This window comes from Rhea pennata, chromosome 2, assembly GCF_028389875.1.
Source record: "Rhea pennata isolate bPtePen1 chromosome 2, bPtePen1.pri, whole genome shotgun sequence".
Lineage (NCBI taxonomy): Eukaryota > Metazoa > Chordata > Aves > Rheiformes > Rheidae > Rhea > Rhea pennata.
In genome coordinates this window covers 78,056,476-78,072,153 of record NC_084664.1, presented here as the reverse complement: position 1 = coordinate 78,072,153, position 15,678 = coordinate 78,056,476, and positions in this window count along the sequence as shown.

The window sequence follows — 15,678 nt, the reverse complement described above, 5'->3', positions numbered from 1 at the left end:
AAAAAAGCTCGAAATGATTATATCTTGTATCTCTCTATATTTAATAATGTCATGACCCACCTTCTTAAAAAAAATTGGAGCATCAATACTATGAAAATGGGAAGATGCAAAATGAAGGAATTGTACAAGTCATTAAGTACTAGAGCAAATTTGGAAGAGTTCTGCCATTATAATGAATATTTAAATCCTGACGTGTTCATACATTAATGGATTTGGAGCAAGCAAACCTGGCTAAAAATAAGTTCCTTTTATTTCACCACCTATAAATTCAAATTTATTAACTTCCAGTCATAAACTCAAGCTTGTCAACCATAACATATTAATCAGAACTGAAGTAAACTTCAAATCTGCAACTCCTTTATATACTTTTGGATCTAGAAACCATAATCTTAGTATTCCTCAACCATACATTCTAACTGATATCAATATTTTATTATTCTTGTTTACTTCTTGTAAGTTAAAACTTACATTTTTACTCCCTGCGGCCAGGTACAATTTGGGTACTAGAATCCGTTATCACATTACTAACTTCACTGGAGATCAGTGTAGATCTGGTCTAATTCTCAGTAAATGCATACAAGCTTATATACTCTGGTTGTAGACATAGATAGTATTTATCAGAGCAGAAATGGAAGTGCTTCCTTGCCTGATGAAAGCAAGTCTCACAGTGCTGACCATGCTCTCTGAAGCAAGGGCTGAGGGAAAGAGATGAAGGTGGGGCAAATATGAGTAGTGACATGATCCAATTTCATTATCATCCCTTTGGAATTTCCGCTTTCTCTCATCCAGAGTAAGCTTAATCAGAGCAGTATACTAGATGCAAAAGATGTGTGCTTCTACAGCTCTTTAAATTACAGTACCCTTTTTTTTTTAACCCCTGGCACTTCTCTACAACAGTCTAATGACATAACGACATATAAAAGTAATACTCAAAACAATTTGCACTCTTCACAGCTAACAGTCTGCATTTTTGTTTTGTTTTTTAATATCCCTGTGAAAGCAGTTTGTTGTCCCAGCATCTGCTGAACATCTTCATAGTTGTAAAAAAGTGGTAGATAGGCATTAGTCTATTTGCAGCTAACTAACATTAACAGGTGTTTGACCAGTGGTGTTTGGTGGGATCTCATGTAAACGTCATAGACAATTGAAGTGCAAGTTAATCTACAGCTATGAAAGCTTCAATAAACTAGATTTTAATACCTACCTGTAGTCATTTTTGAGTCATCACTCAAGAAGAAAAATGTGATTTTCCGTAGTTATTGTGCCCCAAAACAGCACTGCATGGTGATTAGGTCAAATTATGCATCAAATTTTCCAAGAGTGTTGACTCTTTTTAACACTTACAAACAGTATTCTGGCATAGATATAGTCTGTTGTTCTCTTTAAGATATTCCAATGCTTGAAGCATGTAAATATAATGCTTTAGATTACGTACATCAGAAATAAAAACTCTTTTTATGGTCAATATTGTACAGTTTTAAAGAACTTTCACTAGTGTTAAGTGTAGCACACCTATCCAAGCCTTAGCAACAGTCTTTTATTATTTTCCTTCTGTTGAAGTTTTATCTTTTGTTTGTAAAGGAATTCAAGGAGATACTAGGATATGTTTAAACTATTAACCCAAATGCAATCCTATGTTCCACTGATACTGACTTGAGAAAGATTGATGTCAATTAAACCAACATAAATCAGATTAGTATATACCTGGAAAAATCACTGCATAAAATAGTGTGGTCAGGAAAGCAGGATATCTTAAAACATATCCACTTACCACAGTAAAGGAAACCATTTGGCTTGTTTCTCGTAAATTTGTCGTGTTACAAATTTTCTCACATGTCATACTTCTGTTGTCTTGTATATCACGAGACGTAAAAGATGCGATTCTGAGACAAAAGTGATTAGAATATTTGAAATGTCTACACAGAGAGTGCCCTAAGAGAGCTGATTGATTTTAAAATACCCAGAGGTGTTTACAGTAACACACTGATCAAAAACAGGCTAATGATCTTTTTTTTTTTCTAAGCAGTACGAACTATCAAGCAATGCACACAGCGGAGGAAGCCACAGATACAAGACTACCCATTTTATTCTTTAATGATTTAAGTTGTATTTTGCCATATTGCACAGAACCAACCAGCCGACTCCGGGTTCCCTATCCCAAATGGGGAAATCATTCAGTAAAATCTATCCAGGACCATATTAGAGGGAGAAAATAAACAAAACTCTTGGAATTATATTACTACCTCACCTGACAAAGATGTTAATAGTGGCTTCACAGTATTTAAGGAGAGTATTGAGTCTGAAATCTACAAAAAAGTAATGTGAGATTTCTGTTCCCCTGTAGCTTGGGTAAACATCACAGCAGTGTATGACTCCAAGATTAAATATCTAAAGCCAGCTTTAGGTTTGGTCCAGACCAATGTGCAGAGCCTGATTCAAATAACATCATTAGGAGCTAATGAATAAACATAAGATACTTTGATTCTAAAATCCTTAAGAATCTAAAGTCAAAAGGTCTACTGCTGAATGAATTTAAAAAGAAAAAACACATACAAATGAGAAAAGTTGTCTGAAAAAAGGTTAAAGAGATTAATCACTTCCCATGGCATAAAGGCTAGCACCACCATACAGCTTCTCAAAGTAGAATACAACCTATTACCAAAGACTTCAGAAAATCCAACAGGCAAGGATAAACAGGGGATACAACTAGAAAAAGAGATGCCTTACAAACCTTAAACTTTGTCTAAATTTGGAAACTAGAAGGGATAATAATTACTAGTAGGTTGGTTACATGTAAAACACAAAAAAATAGTAGGACAAAAGAGTATGTGAAGCAAGCTGCAGATATCACAAAAACAAATAACAAATCTATTTTCAAATACATCAGGAGGAAGCCTTGTAGGGAGTTTATAGCACCAGTAAATGATCAACATATGAAAAGAGCGCTCAGGAGAAGAAGCTATATCAGACAAGAAAATTAATTGTATCCATCCATGTTCAACATGTATACTTTGAGGGAGCTATCTGAGCTGACCTTTGTTGGTTTTTATTGTTTGTTTGTTTTTTGTTTTTTTTACTGCAGAACATCAAAGGAGCTGCTTAAGTTATTGAACAGATAGATAAAATGAACAGTAAGAAATCTCCAACACCAATTGGTATTTAGCTTTGCATTCTGGAGAGACTTGAGGATGAGATAGTCAAGTGCCTAACCAGCATGCAGCCCTTCTCTCAGAAACAGTGTGGTATCAGGACTGACAAACAGCTAATGTGACACCAGTTGTTTTTGAAATTTGTAGGAGAATCCAGATAGTCCGGTAGCTTGACATCTGCAGGAAGCAAATTCCTTGAAACTTTTTGAAAAATAAATTAAAAAATATATAGATGAACTGCTAAGGAAGAACAACATGGCTGTTGCAGAGGGAAACCAAACAAATATATAGAAGTTCTCTATAGGATTCAGCAAACACCAGACTAGATCAAGCAGATATAGTGCAGCTGGGTTTTGAAATGGCATTCAACAAGGTCTCCTACCAAAGGCTTTTCATGAGATTAAACTGACACCAGAAAAGGGGACTTAACATGGGTAAATAAATTACTGACTAAGAGAGAGAGAAAATGAATGGTAGAAACAGTTTTCAGTGGAGGGAGATTGCCAAAAGTATCCCTCCGAAATTTGTGCTTGACTCAGTGCTTTTTAACCTATTCATTAAAGAGGTTGAGAAGAAGCTGAGTAGTGAGGTAAAAATGTTTGTCAGAGCTGTCAAGTTATTTGGAGAAATATCTGTGAGCAATGGCTGTAAAGAAATGCAAAAGCACTTCATAATGATGCCTGACTAGGTGACAAAATAGTGGATCAATCTAGTGATCTCCGTCAAGTGACATACATGATAAAGTAAAAGTGTATTTTATTACCACAAGTATGCTTTAATTAATCTTTTCCAAAATTAAAACTAACAGAGGTTAAATAAATATTTAAAGTCATCAGTCCATTTCAGAAGCAATATACAACCTTTAGAAAACTCTTCAAAATGCAACTTCATACGTAAATTGAATAATTGCAAATTGTATCTTAAAGTCTACAGATATGCTTCCTTTGCAAGAGACTTTCAGGTCTGGTACAAAATAGAATAGTCTGAAACTTATGACATCTATTCGTTATAGTTTAAGATCCACAAAAGATGTTTCAATCAACATAAAGCAACTACAGCCTTTAACAGTCTTTAACATAAATATGTTTCAACTGTAGTATTAAGCCATGCCAACAGTAAGAGTGCATAATATTTATCATAAAATAATGAAAACAATCTAAAGCCAAAAATCTCTTAAACTAAATCTGAGAAGCTTTTCTACATATTTGTCACCCATAGGACAGTTCACTGAAGTGAATATAACTTTATGGAAACTGTTGTTTAAGCAAGTTTTTCCAATTAAAAAAAGGTATTCGGTAAATTCTTTCTGAACAACTGCAGTGGGGAGAACGTGCAGGAAGGTGTCTGCACTGCCCACACAGGGGCCTGGCACAGCTGCACAGGATTATGCAAAAATGCCTTTAGGCCAAAAAGGTAAAAAAAAAAAAAAAAAAAAAAAAAAAAGGAAAAAACTACCTACTAGTTTTGGAAAGTCACAGGGAAATCAAGCAAGTGTGAGGAGCACACGTGTCTGTGGCTACAGTGATTTCAATAGAGCCCAGGCCAAGGGCTACTCATGGGGCCCAGGGCGCTGTCTGATGACCTGACACAATTCCATCAACACTGGGTACAGCTATGAGGACATGAAATGGCAGGAGAGCAATGTCTTTCTAGCAGAAATCCTCAGACTAATGTCCATTCACCTTCTTTTTCTGCCAGGTCAGCCCTTTTTTATTTGGTGGACCACCTCCCTCTTTCTTACCTCCTTCAGACCTCCCTAGTTACAGAAGTACAGCCCTGTTGTTGGCTGATGGCTGGGATTTTTGTGCTTCCCAGTAGGAAGGAAAGACCCATGATCTGGGGGCAGGAACCGGCCCCAGGAGCCATTGGGGGTTGCTTTCTCTGCCACAGGGCTCTGTGTGGGCTGGGCCAGAGATTACACCTCAGGTGAGCAGCTGTCTGGCCAAATGACTGCCACAGCCCTGTCTGCTGTCGAGAGCCTTACAGCAACCCTGGGGAGAACTGCAATGCAGGACTAAGCTCATGCCATAGCAAAGCCCAGTATGACACCCCCAAATCATAACCTCACCTCTGCCATGACCACTGGACCCCCGCCAACACCCCTACCAGACCTGAGGGGTGCTTCCTGCAAGCAGCAGAGGTGCACATACCAACTAAGACTAGGCCATTTTACACCAACTACCTTTCTAAACCTAGAACTTTGTAAGGTGTGGGGGCACATCTTGTTGGGAGGAGGGGCTGATATGGGGGCCCAGAGCATATCCCACATCTGGGAAAGCAGCTGGCTAAGTAAAGAGTTTAGCTGGCTGAGTCCAGAGTTGGCTCCTTTGCTCATAAGAGCTGTTGTGAAGGAACCTAGAAGTAAGGATCTGTCCCTCTTTGCCTCTGGTAACTACTTTAAGGTTGAGGCTTCACTGCTGTTCCTGCCTGTGCTACATTGCTGCTGTGCAAAAGCTGAGTCTGCAGCTGCTCTCCTACTTCCACAAGTCTGACCCTGACCCAGACCCACCAGCGTGGCTTCCCAACTTTACCTCGGACCCGCTTCATCACAGAGGCCTTGCTGAGTGGTCACTGGACTGGGCCTGACCCTGGCCTCTATCTCAGGTCCTGACCTAGACTTGCTGCTCTGCATCCTAGCTCCTGGCTGGTGAGGCCACTTTTCATGCTTACCTTATTACTGTGCTCCACTCCAGGCTCACTTTCCCCTGTGGAGCAGCCAACCCTCACTGCTCACTGACAAAATGTCCTTCTGCCTGACAGAGCATCCCCTTTGCTAGGGCTCAGTCCTGTGGGCCTGATTCCTGGGTCCCGTCTATATAGCCAAGAGGAAGAACTAGAATATAATAAGTTTGAGGGTGCTGAGGAAGGAGGTATCCTGTCAAGCGAACAAGGACACATAAGATCACATCAGTCTGATTTTAAACCTGCTTGAGGTTCCAAGCAACCAGAGGCAAACTGCACCATACTTCTGACATAGTCTTCTAGCGGAGGTAAACTATGTAATTGCGTCTTCATTACTGTTACATGAAAACTGTTAGGCAAATGTCTCAGAATATTTGTTCCTTTTTCTTTCACATTATATAGTACTTATGTATATTTAAATGCTTGTTCATCAAAATCTGCATCTATGTAATATTATGAGTATATACATTTTTTAAATTAGGTAATTTATGATTCTAAAGTTACCATAAAGCTATCTAAACTGTGAATATATATGAAATCTTTAAAATCGATATTACGTACAACAATGGCAATATTACACCTGGACAACATGGCAAAATAATAGTCACTAGGGAACACAATCATTTTTAACTTTCTTGCTTTACTATATTATTTCAGAACTTGAAATTACTTCAGATTTGTTGAGGATTTAATCTCTACATCTATTTACAAAAGGTGAAGGCACACACACTTATGGTATTTTGTGATTCTTCGTAAGATGATGTTTTTAAATTCAGAAAATAGTCCTAGCCACTTATAAAAACAAAAGAGGCACCTGCTATTACGCATAGGTTTCCTGTGTAGTGTGCTGATGAGTTTCCAGGTTTTGAATGAACGGAATTCCTCTCGATTTTCACTTCCAAAGATCCGAAGTGTCCAAGGCAGGTCCTGATTGCCATGCTTATTACAAACATCACTGTAATTTCAATTGCGTATAGTATTTCCCATTTCTACTAATTTTATCCCTCCCTTGTGGCTTCAGTTATCTCTAAGGTGAAGATTGTATTGGTTTGTAATGTAGCAACTTTCTAATTCTTCTGGATGAAAAACATGGTAACATTGTAAATAGTAAGCTTTCCAAAAATGCTCACTTTATCTAACCTTACTACTAGTCAGATTTCTCAATGACTCTAATTTAAGCTGAACATTTCTAAAAAATCCTGCTTGCCATATATTATCAAAGTGAAGCTGAAAATGGAGAAAAATAAGACCACTAAATGCATATGTCGATATGCACGTAGAACACAATTAGATTTAAAACAACAAGAATGAGAACTGTCTAGAAAAATATGGCTTGAAATAATAGCAATGTTAAAAAATACTCTTCAGGAATAAAGCTGATAAACATTATTTATTTCATACATAAATAGTATTGACACTGTCCAATCTTCAACCTGTACATTCAGCCATGTAAACCATTTATTATTTTCTTCTGAAACTGAACTCTCCTCAGTGCAAATAATTCTGTCTTTAAGTGTTGAAAAGTAGACCTGTTTACAGAAGTCATCTGCAGAATGTAATTGCCAACTAGCATTCCAGGCAGCTTTCCCCTCTATGGGGAGAAAGTAGATAAGATGGAAAAATAGAAAGCAGGCAACGAGAAACAGGTGGAACTACAGACTGCTGAGAAGAAAAACTACTGCTATCAGTCCTGCCAGTTCATGAGAAACTGATCTGCAATTCATGAATATGACAAACACTTTCTCCTTACAAGACAATAAAACATAAAGAAGACAGATAAACAGCTCAGAAGGAAAGGTGTCCTAGCATACTCAGTGCAGAGCTGGGAACAGTATTTCCACTTAGGAAAAAAGAATACAGATCATTTATGGTTTTTCATTACAAAACAAGGGCATGAAGAATGCAGAGATAAGGAAGAATTTACATTTTTATGATTAAAAAAAACTAGCCCCACAAAAATGAAGGGGAAAATGAAAAATTTCTAACTTGTATTTGAGAAGCCATGAGAAAACATGTCTTTTTTCTTTCCTTCCCTGTAATCTAGGGTTCTTGCAAGCTGATGGAAGCTGAGATTCTTTTATCTGTTTGCTATTGTTGTTTTACTTTTTTTCTTAAGGGTAGAGCTCCTATGAGTCACTTTCTAGGACTCCTTTTTTATCTGATTACTCCAAATTAACAAGCTATACTTTTTCCTTCTTTGTGTTCCCATGGTTTTAAATATATTGGATGGAAAATTACTTTTTCTCCTCTCTTGGGCAAACAGGAGTATTATTTGGCTTCTGGAAGCCAAGAAAGGAAACTTCAGGAATCGGACTGAATGGAGTGTTTATAATTGTATATAGACATTTGAAAACCAAGTCAAATAACACATGCTCTTGATTATTCATTCCAAAGCGATTGTGGCTCTCTTCACTGCTACATTCAACTTAACCAATTTTGATCTTTATACCTTCTGCAGAGTGTGACATTCATTCCTCATTCATGTAGTTCTTGGTACATTTTAAAACTCAATTCCAGCATTTCCATCTCCAGATCAAAATTTGAGGTGTTCAGATTAGCATGAGGAATGCTAATCCTATGCTAATGCTAACGGAAGCATTATGGAGGAATGCTAATGAGGAATTAGGAGACTCTCTGGTGGAGGAGCTCTTAAATCAAATGACTAAGTCAGCATGACATGGTAGAAAACCCTATTCTAACACTTTTTTTTTTTAATCTATACAATAAGAGCTTTTTAGAACATAACAGAATCACTGGCTCCAGAGTAAAAGGTCTGTGAGTTCTTGGGCTTGAACACTTCCATTACAGTCTTTTTTCATCTTTTTTCATTTTCTCAGCTAACTTTCTTCTCATATCTGTATGCAGAACAAGTAAGGGAGATATCTCAGAGGAGTTACAGTAAGTGATTGAAAAGCAATGTGTGGAATCACAGTTTTGGTGCACTTGTCCAAAGTGAATAAAATAGCAGAATTAATTTCAAGTTTGTAATGACGTGGAATGAGGCTGATGAAAGGCACTAATTACATCTCATTAATGTGTTAAGTATAAAATAAGTAAATATAGATAATATATGATGCTTTTCATGAAGATCAAGAGTGTTAGTGTTTGGAAAATTTCTCTGCAGCAGAAAACAGCCTATCCCTTTAAAATTTGCAGAGCTGTCTGAGATACCAGATTTTATTTTTGTTCTCTGGAGAAGATGACACTTTCCTAAACTTTACTTTATACCACTGTTATAAGGCCAGAAAGAGAGAACTGCCTAATACACATTTTTTGAATGCTCTATGGAGCTTTTTTTTTCTATAATAATTTTGACTGTGTTCACATTACACTATAGTCTTTCTTCATAAATATTCAGCAAATGACTTCCTTAAGAATGCCTCCAAATACTAATTTTAAGTATGTATCTGAAGTCACTCAGGAAATATAAGTTTAATTTACATAAATGTTTGTACAAGAAAACTATAAAAGCAGTTGTCCATGCAGGAAATAGAAATACAGAATTAGACAAAAGTACAGAAAATCAGCAAGAACAGTTTGCAAAACAGAGACATTCACAGAAACACTGAGGAAATCACTTAAAAGAAAGAAGTATCACAATCTGAGTGACTAGCAAAAAGATGAGGAAAACTAACTTATTTTAAAATGCTATTTCTGAAATAGGTATATGCAGAAGATAATCTTCAAAGAAAGATTTTTTTAAGTTTTGAATATGACAATATATTACGGAACAATATTCCGTATATTTGGTATTAAAGTAACAATGCAGGTGGAGAAAAGGGAGCATGGCTACAAGTTGATATGGACATATGCACCTTGATGTAGAGTTGATTGGATCAGATTTCAGAAATAACATTTTAAAATAAATTATTTTCCCTTATTTATTTACTAGTCACTCGGGTTGTGATACTTTTTTGTTTAAGTAATTTCCTTTTAAGTAAATTCCAGGAAGCAATCAATGGCAATGTCTTTGGCATAGACTATACAGCTCTAAAGATCTTGGGTTTTGTTTTATCATGCATACACTATGCTACATGTTAATGAGTTTTCCTCTTTAATTTGAAAAATAATACTGATTGGGAGCTTTACATAAATATTTCTGAAATCAGACAAATTTCTTTAACAGCCATTCATCTTTACATCCAACCTTCCAATGACAATTTTCCTTTTACATGCAGGATTTTCTTTGAGTAGCAGATGCTGTGGAGAACAGACATTTTAGCCATTTCCTGTGGCACGTGTATCGTTAGTTGTCTCATCAAAGAGTTTTCTAAATGGCATGAGTGTCGCCTAATGGAAGAAAAGACTCCAAAAAATATATGTTTTCAAGTTGTTTTACCAATGCTGTATTTAGCTCTATTTTACCAATACGGGATTAAAGATTCCTTTTCTTGGCAAAGTAAAGCTAAAGCTGGTGAAGTTTGGCAAGGGTATGTGGAAGGCAAGCCACAGTAACTCTATTCATGTTTCATTTTCTGCAAAACTACGGATGAGTCTCACAACCAGCTTGCAGCTGTGTCAGGCTTTAGCTAGCCGGCAGGAATTACAGGGGGAGAGGAAGGGACTGAGGCTGAAGAATGAGCTGCTGTGTAGTACATCTCAGGTGAAAATCTGCCAGGGCATAAATAAGGTCTCTGAGCAGCATTAACAATGCCTGCACATTTTATGTCCAGCATCAAGGACAACCCATGGCTAAGTAACTCCTGAAGGAAAAGCAGCTTTGCTAGGTGACCAGCAATAAAGGCCAGCTGGTATACAGATATCTCAGCTCTCATGTAGCAAAACTCAGAAGCATGGGCTTATCCTCTCTGTTCCCCTACCACATTCCTTGAGATTGATGCAAGTGAAACATTTGCCTGAGTGCTCTGTTGAATCAATGCTTCTGAGTTCATTCAAAGCCCACAAAGTAAATGGAAAATGTTGCATTAGCATTAATGAGCTTTGGAAACGGAAATCCTATGATCTGCAGAGCATGAGCCTGATTTCACAGTAAATTTCCCTCATTGTTGTTTTTCAGCTGAACTAATGTTATGAGATTAGAAGCCCCCTCTCACGGACATTTCTCATTTTACAATATAAACGGATATATATTGCTCGTAGATTTATTCTTTGTTTTTTTCCTTCCCACTAAATAGTAATTCTGTCATATGTGTATCCCTTTTCTCAAATAATACCTTGATACTTGTTGGATTCAACTAAGCTTTATGACTTGGAAAAGATAACAAGTCTGTCAGTCAGTATTTCTGAGAATAAAACTGGAGAGACAGACATTTTTATTACTTCCACATAACAAACCACATTGATTAGATTGTGACATTCTGAATGAAGAAATTATGAAATGCCAGTAAGCTAGTGCTAACATGACAAAATTCTGTTGAATTATATCATTGATCACCATCTTAAAAGCCAAATTTGGCAGTATTTATATAAAAAGAAGCAGAGAGATTCATAAAAATATTTCTCTTGAGGAGTAAAGCTTCCTTTTCTGTACATGAAAAGATCTTAGTGAGAAAGTGAAACATACTCTTCAGAAAATGAAAATCTCTTATTAAGAAATGAAAGCTGGCAGCAAAAGAAAACTGTAGCCACATTGCTCATCTCATTCATGTTGTGTCTTTGCTTGGGCCAGAGATCTGGTTCACTTTGAATAATGTGTCCTGAACAGTCAAAAATTCTGGAGATATACTCCCTGCATCACTTGGGGCTTCACCTGCAGTGCAAGGAGGTTGAGATGACAGATCTCCACTTCCAGCCCCAATTGTATGGTGGGGTCATAGAGGTACAAAGGACAAAAATTTCCATTTACTTTAGTAAACTATTTGGTGAATGAGAGGGATATTACTAATAAGGAGATATACTGGGGGGGGGAGGAACAAAGCTACTAATTATCATGTATCTTAGTCCTGTAAAACTGAGATTTGCAGATGTTTTGCTTGTTCCTCAAGCTTGGGGTAGGTTACATTTTCGAGAAAATGCAGATATGCCTGATGGCTCCATATCAATCTACCCGTGGAGATTTTTTTTTAGAGGAAGATGCCTCAGGAGCATCCCTTTCCTATGTGTGGTTAGTCTAGGTAAACTTCATCACTGTTTCTGGGAAGAGTTGCTCTCCGGAGGAGCTGAGCTTGCAGAAGACTGGCTGTGCATTTGCTATGAGGCAGACCGATGTAGTACTGCTTGGTGCTTTTCCTCTGGCTGGCAATATATACTTGGTGCAAAGATAGGAGTCATCATGCTGGGGCCGAGGGGGGAGACATGGAAGAGCTAATGGGATAACCACTTACCTCCCCTTCTAAAAACTGCTAAAATAAAAGCAGACTTCTTTGGAAAAAGCTAGTTCTCAAAGAGCGTAGCAAAAAAAAGTTTTTCAGTAAGATATTACTGCATCCAGTTCTGGGCTCCCCAGCACAAGAGAGATATGGAGCTACTGGAAAGAGTCCAGAGAGGGCTACGAAGACAGTCAGAGGGCTGGAGCATCTGCCCTATGAGGAACGGCTGCGAAAACTGGGCCTCTTTAGCCTGGGGAAGAGAAGGCTGAGGGGGGATCTTACCAATGTACCTGAAGTACATTGATTACAAGTACCTGAAGGGAGGGTGTCGAGGGGATGGGACTAAACTGTTTTCAGTTGTCCCATGTGACAGGACAAGAGGCAACAGGTACAAACTGAGCCACAGGAAGTTTTGCCTGAATGTTAGGGGGAATTTCTTCACTGTGAGAGTGACAGAGCACTGGAACAGTTGCCCAGAGAGGTTGTGGAGTCTCCTTCTCTGGAGATCTTCAAGGCCCACCTGGATGCCACCATGTCTAACATGCTCTAGGTGACTCTGCTTGAGCAGGGATGTTGGACTAGATGATCTCCAGAAGTCCCTTCCAACCTAACCGATTCTGTGATTCTGTGATCTCCTAGAACAGCCAGACAAAAGATTTATTTAATGCTATAAATATTAGAAATCCTTATATAGATGCTACAGCAGGAAAGTGGGAAAAGAGCCTGCAAGCCTAGTACTATGCAAGTTGAGGATCTCCCGTTCTAGGTTGTCTTCAAATATACCAGCTGTAGCAGTTTCCTTTGCACCAGCTAAGCCAGAGGTGTCCCACTGGATCAGTAAATCTAGCCCAGCGTGTTCCATTATAGAAGGAATTGCTGAGCCTGATATTTACATGACCTATAAATGATGTTGATCTTCCTTATTTCACAGCAGACTAACCATGTTGGATGTCACCTCAGGGTGAAATGGGTTAAATGAATGTAAGTAAACATACAGTTTGTGAAGGCACTGTAGAACCACACATTGTGGTAGGAGAAACCTGTTCATCAAAACTCTGATTCTTGAATTAAAGCAAAATTACTATTGAATAAATCTACCTTTTTGACAAAGGACTGTGGGATTTGACAAATGATCTTGGAATTTGACAAGTGATCTTGGCCTATCCTTGACACAGGTATCAAGGGGGCTATTTAGATCTCAAATCTAGTGATTAATCCTTTTTAGGTGCCCAGGGGAGAAAACTGTGCAAGACAGAAGGATAAGCACAGGGGCTCTTTTTTTCTTCTGGAGTGGCAGCTGGAACCTAAACAGGATACCTGGGACATGTAAAATTGCATAGGTACTAATGTTCACATACCCTGGTAGTTCAGTAAGTCCAAATGCATATCTTACTAGTTATAAAACCTCTGGCTGGGAACAGCTGGCGCTAACCACATGCCAAGTGATTATTCTGAATTTTTAAAAAGGAAGTCATTGAGGTTTTAATGTTGCATTAGTCCTACAATTAGGGAACATATGCAGTCTGTTCCTTGCTTCATGTTGGAAGCACCCAGTCTAGTCCTTGAAATGCCCACTGCAAATTTTTGTTTGGTCAGGTGTCATGGGGGTATTAGGATTCACGTGGAGGGAGCATGTGTTGCTCGAATTCCCTGGAAAGAATTTGGCTACCTATTATTTTTATTCCATCCTTATCACATCACTCTTGCTTCCCCATCTGCTTATCATTCTCAGCTCCCTCCTCTCATTTTCCCATTCATTCTTCTTATAGCAGGCTATATATCAAGGGGATAGCTAGGATTTTAACTTCAAGGCCTGACAAAAAATCTTTCATAGCAAGGACAGTGACCAGTCTGTCATTTGTAATTTTGTCTGAAAGGCCATTCCTTACTTCAACTGGTTAGACTCTCCTGTTGCATGACATTGTCAGACATCACCTGCAAAAGATAATACATTCCTTCTAAAATATTTGTGGGTTATTTAGGACCAGTAGTGCGTTCCTATTAACCGTCCCTTTTTTCCACATTTCCTCACCCTAGACAAGGATGTGAATTTTTTAACTTATTTTTTTTCATGTATTTTTATCTGTGCTGCTCATGCTTCTTTATGGAATCATTTTTCCTCTGTGGAAAGAGAATAGAAGAAAAAGTTGTTTAATTCTTTGAATGTGGCCTATCTTTATGTGCTCTGGAGAAGAGTAATGCAAAATGAGACAAGAGGTGATTTATAGACACAGTAAGCAAACAGGAGTCACAATTTTCAGCACTCAGTAGCTTTTGCATTTTTTCATGTGGATATACTAGACAGGGATGAGGTATACATATACAGAATAGAAAGTTTCAGATTTCTAGATTCAATAGTATGGGTGGTATTTTCATCTACACAGCTATTTTCTGCTCTGAAGTCGAATAATGAATAGAAGGAAAAAGTCCTGCCCTCATTTGGCAGCAGGCAAAAGCCCTGAAGCATATAAATAAAATTATTTACATATAGCATAAACAAAGATTAGTCTCCTTTCAAATCTCTTTGACGATATCAATACATCAGATATCAAAAGATTCAATTTTAAAATTCAAAAATCTTTTTCTGTCATCTCTTTCATAAATTTGTCATCTTCTTTCTTAAAACAATTTAGATTCTTTGTCCCTACTATACTATTTTGGAAGATTATTTTGAAATGTAACTCTTTGGATAATAATAATAATAATAAAGTATTCCAAATTTTTTATTATTCTTATGCCAAAATTTGTATTTCTATGGTTATTCTCGTCTCCTCAAATTTATTATTATAAAATCATATCCCTCTCAGCTTCTGTTCAGATAAGCTGAACAAGACAAATGCTTTCAATTTCACTTCTTAAGACAAGTACTTCTCTATTGTAATTAATCTAGTAAACAAATCTCTCTCTTTTTTTTTTATGGAACATGGCTAACCTAGGTTGTACATAATATTCCACCGAGGTCCTGCCAATGTCTTGGAGAACAGTTCTGATAATTCTATGTCTCTGTTAAAAGACAGTTTCTGTCTACACTATCCACTCTGCCAAATGTGTCTTGGAACCCCATTAGTGTTGTTCATACCGTCTTCAAACGCACAGATACATTTTCTCCTGCCACATCTGTATGCATAATTTCTTTTCTCCAGCCACTTTAATTTGGACAACTGACCAGCGCATAGCAGTTGTTTTTGTCTCCTTCAGTGCCTGACTTTTTGCTGTTTAATATTGTTCTATTTCTACTACTCCATGGGTTGGTTCCCCTCCACAGCAGTGGCAATACTCTGCAGCTTTCTGTTTGGCTCAGTGAATTCATGTCTACTCCTTACCTGGAGGCCACTACTGCTTATACTAACAGGACCAGTCCCAACAGTGATCTCAGGAGAGAATTCCCCACCTTTCTGACAACTGCTGAACTCTCCCCTTTTGCCAACTTCCTATCTACCTCACTATTTGTTATCAATCTCTGTCATACTCATCTATTTTTATAATTGCATATGGGTCCTGTATCTAACGCTTTGATTAAATCTAGATCGATGACGTTCTTTGGATTAGATCATTTCCATGAAAAATCAGAGATTATT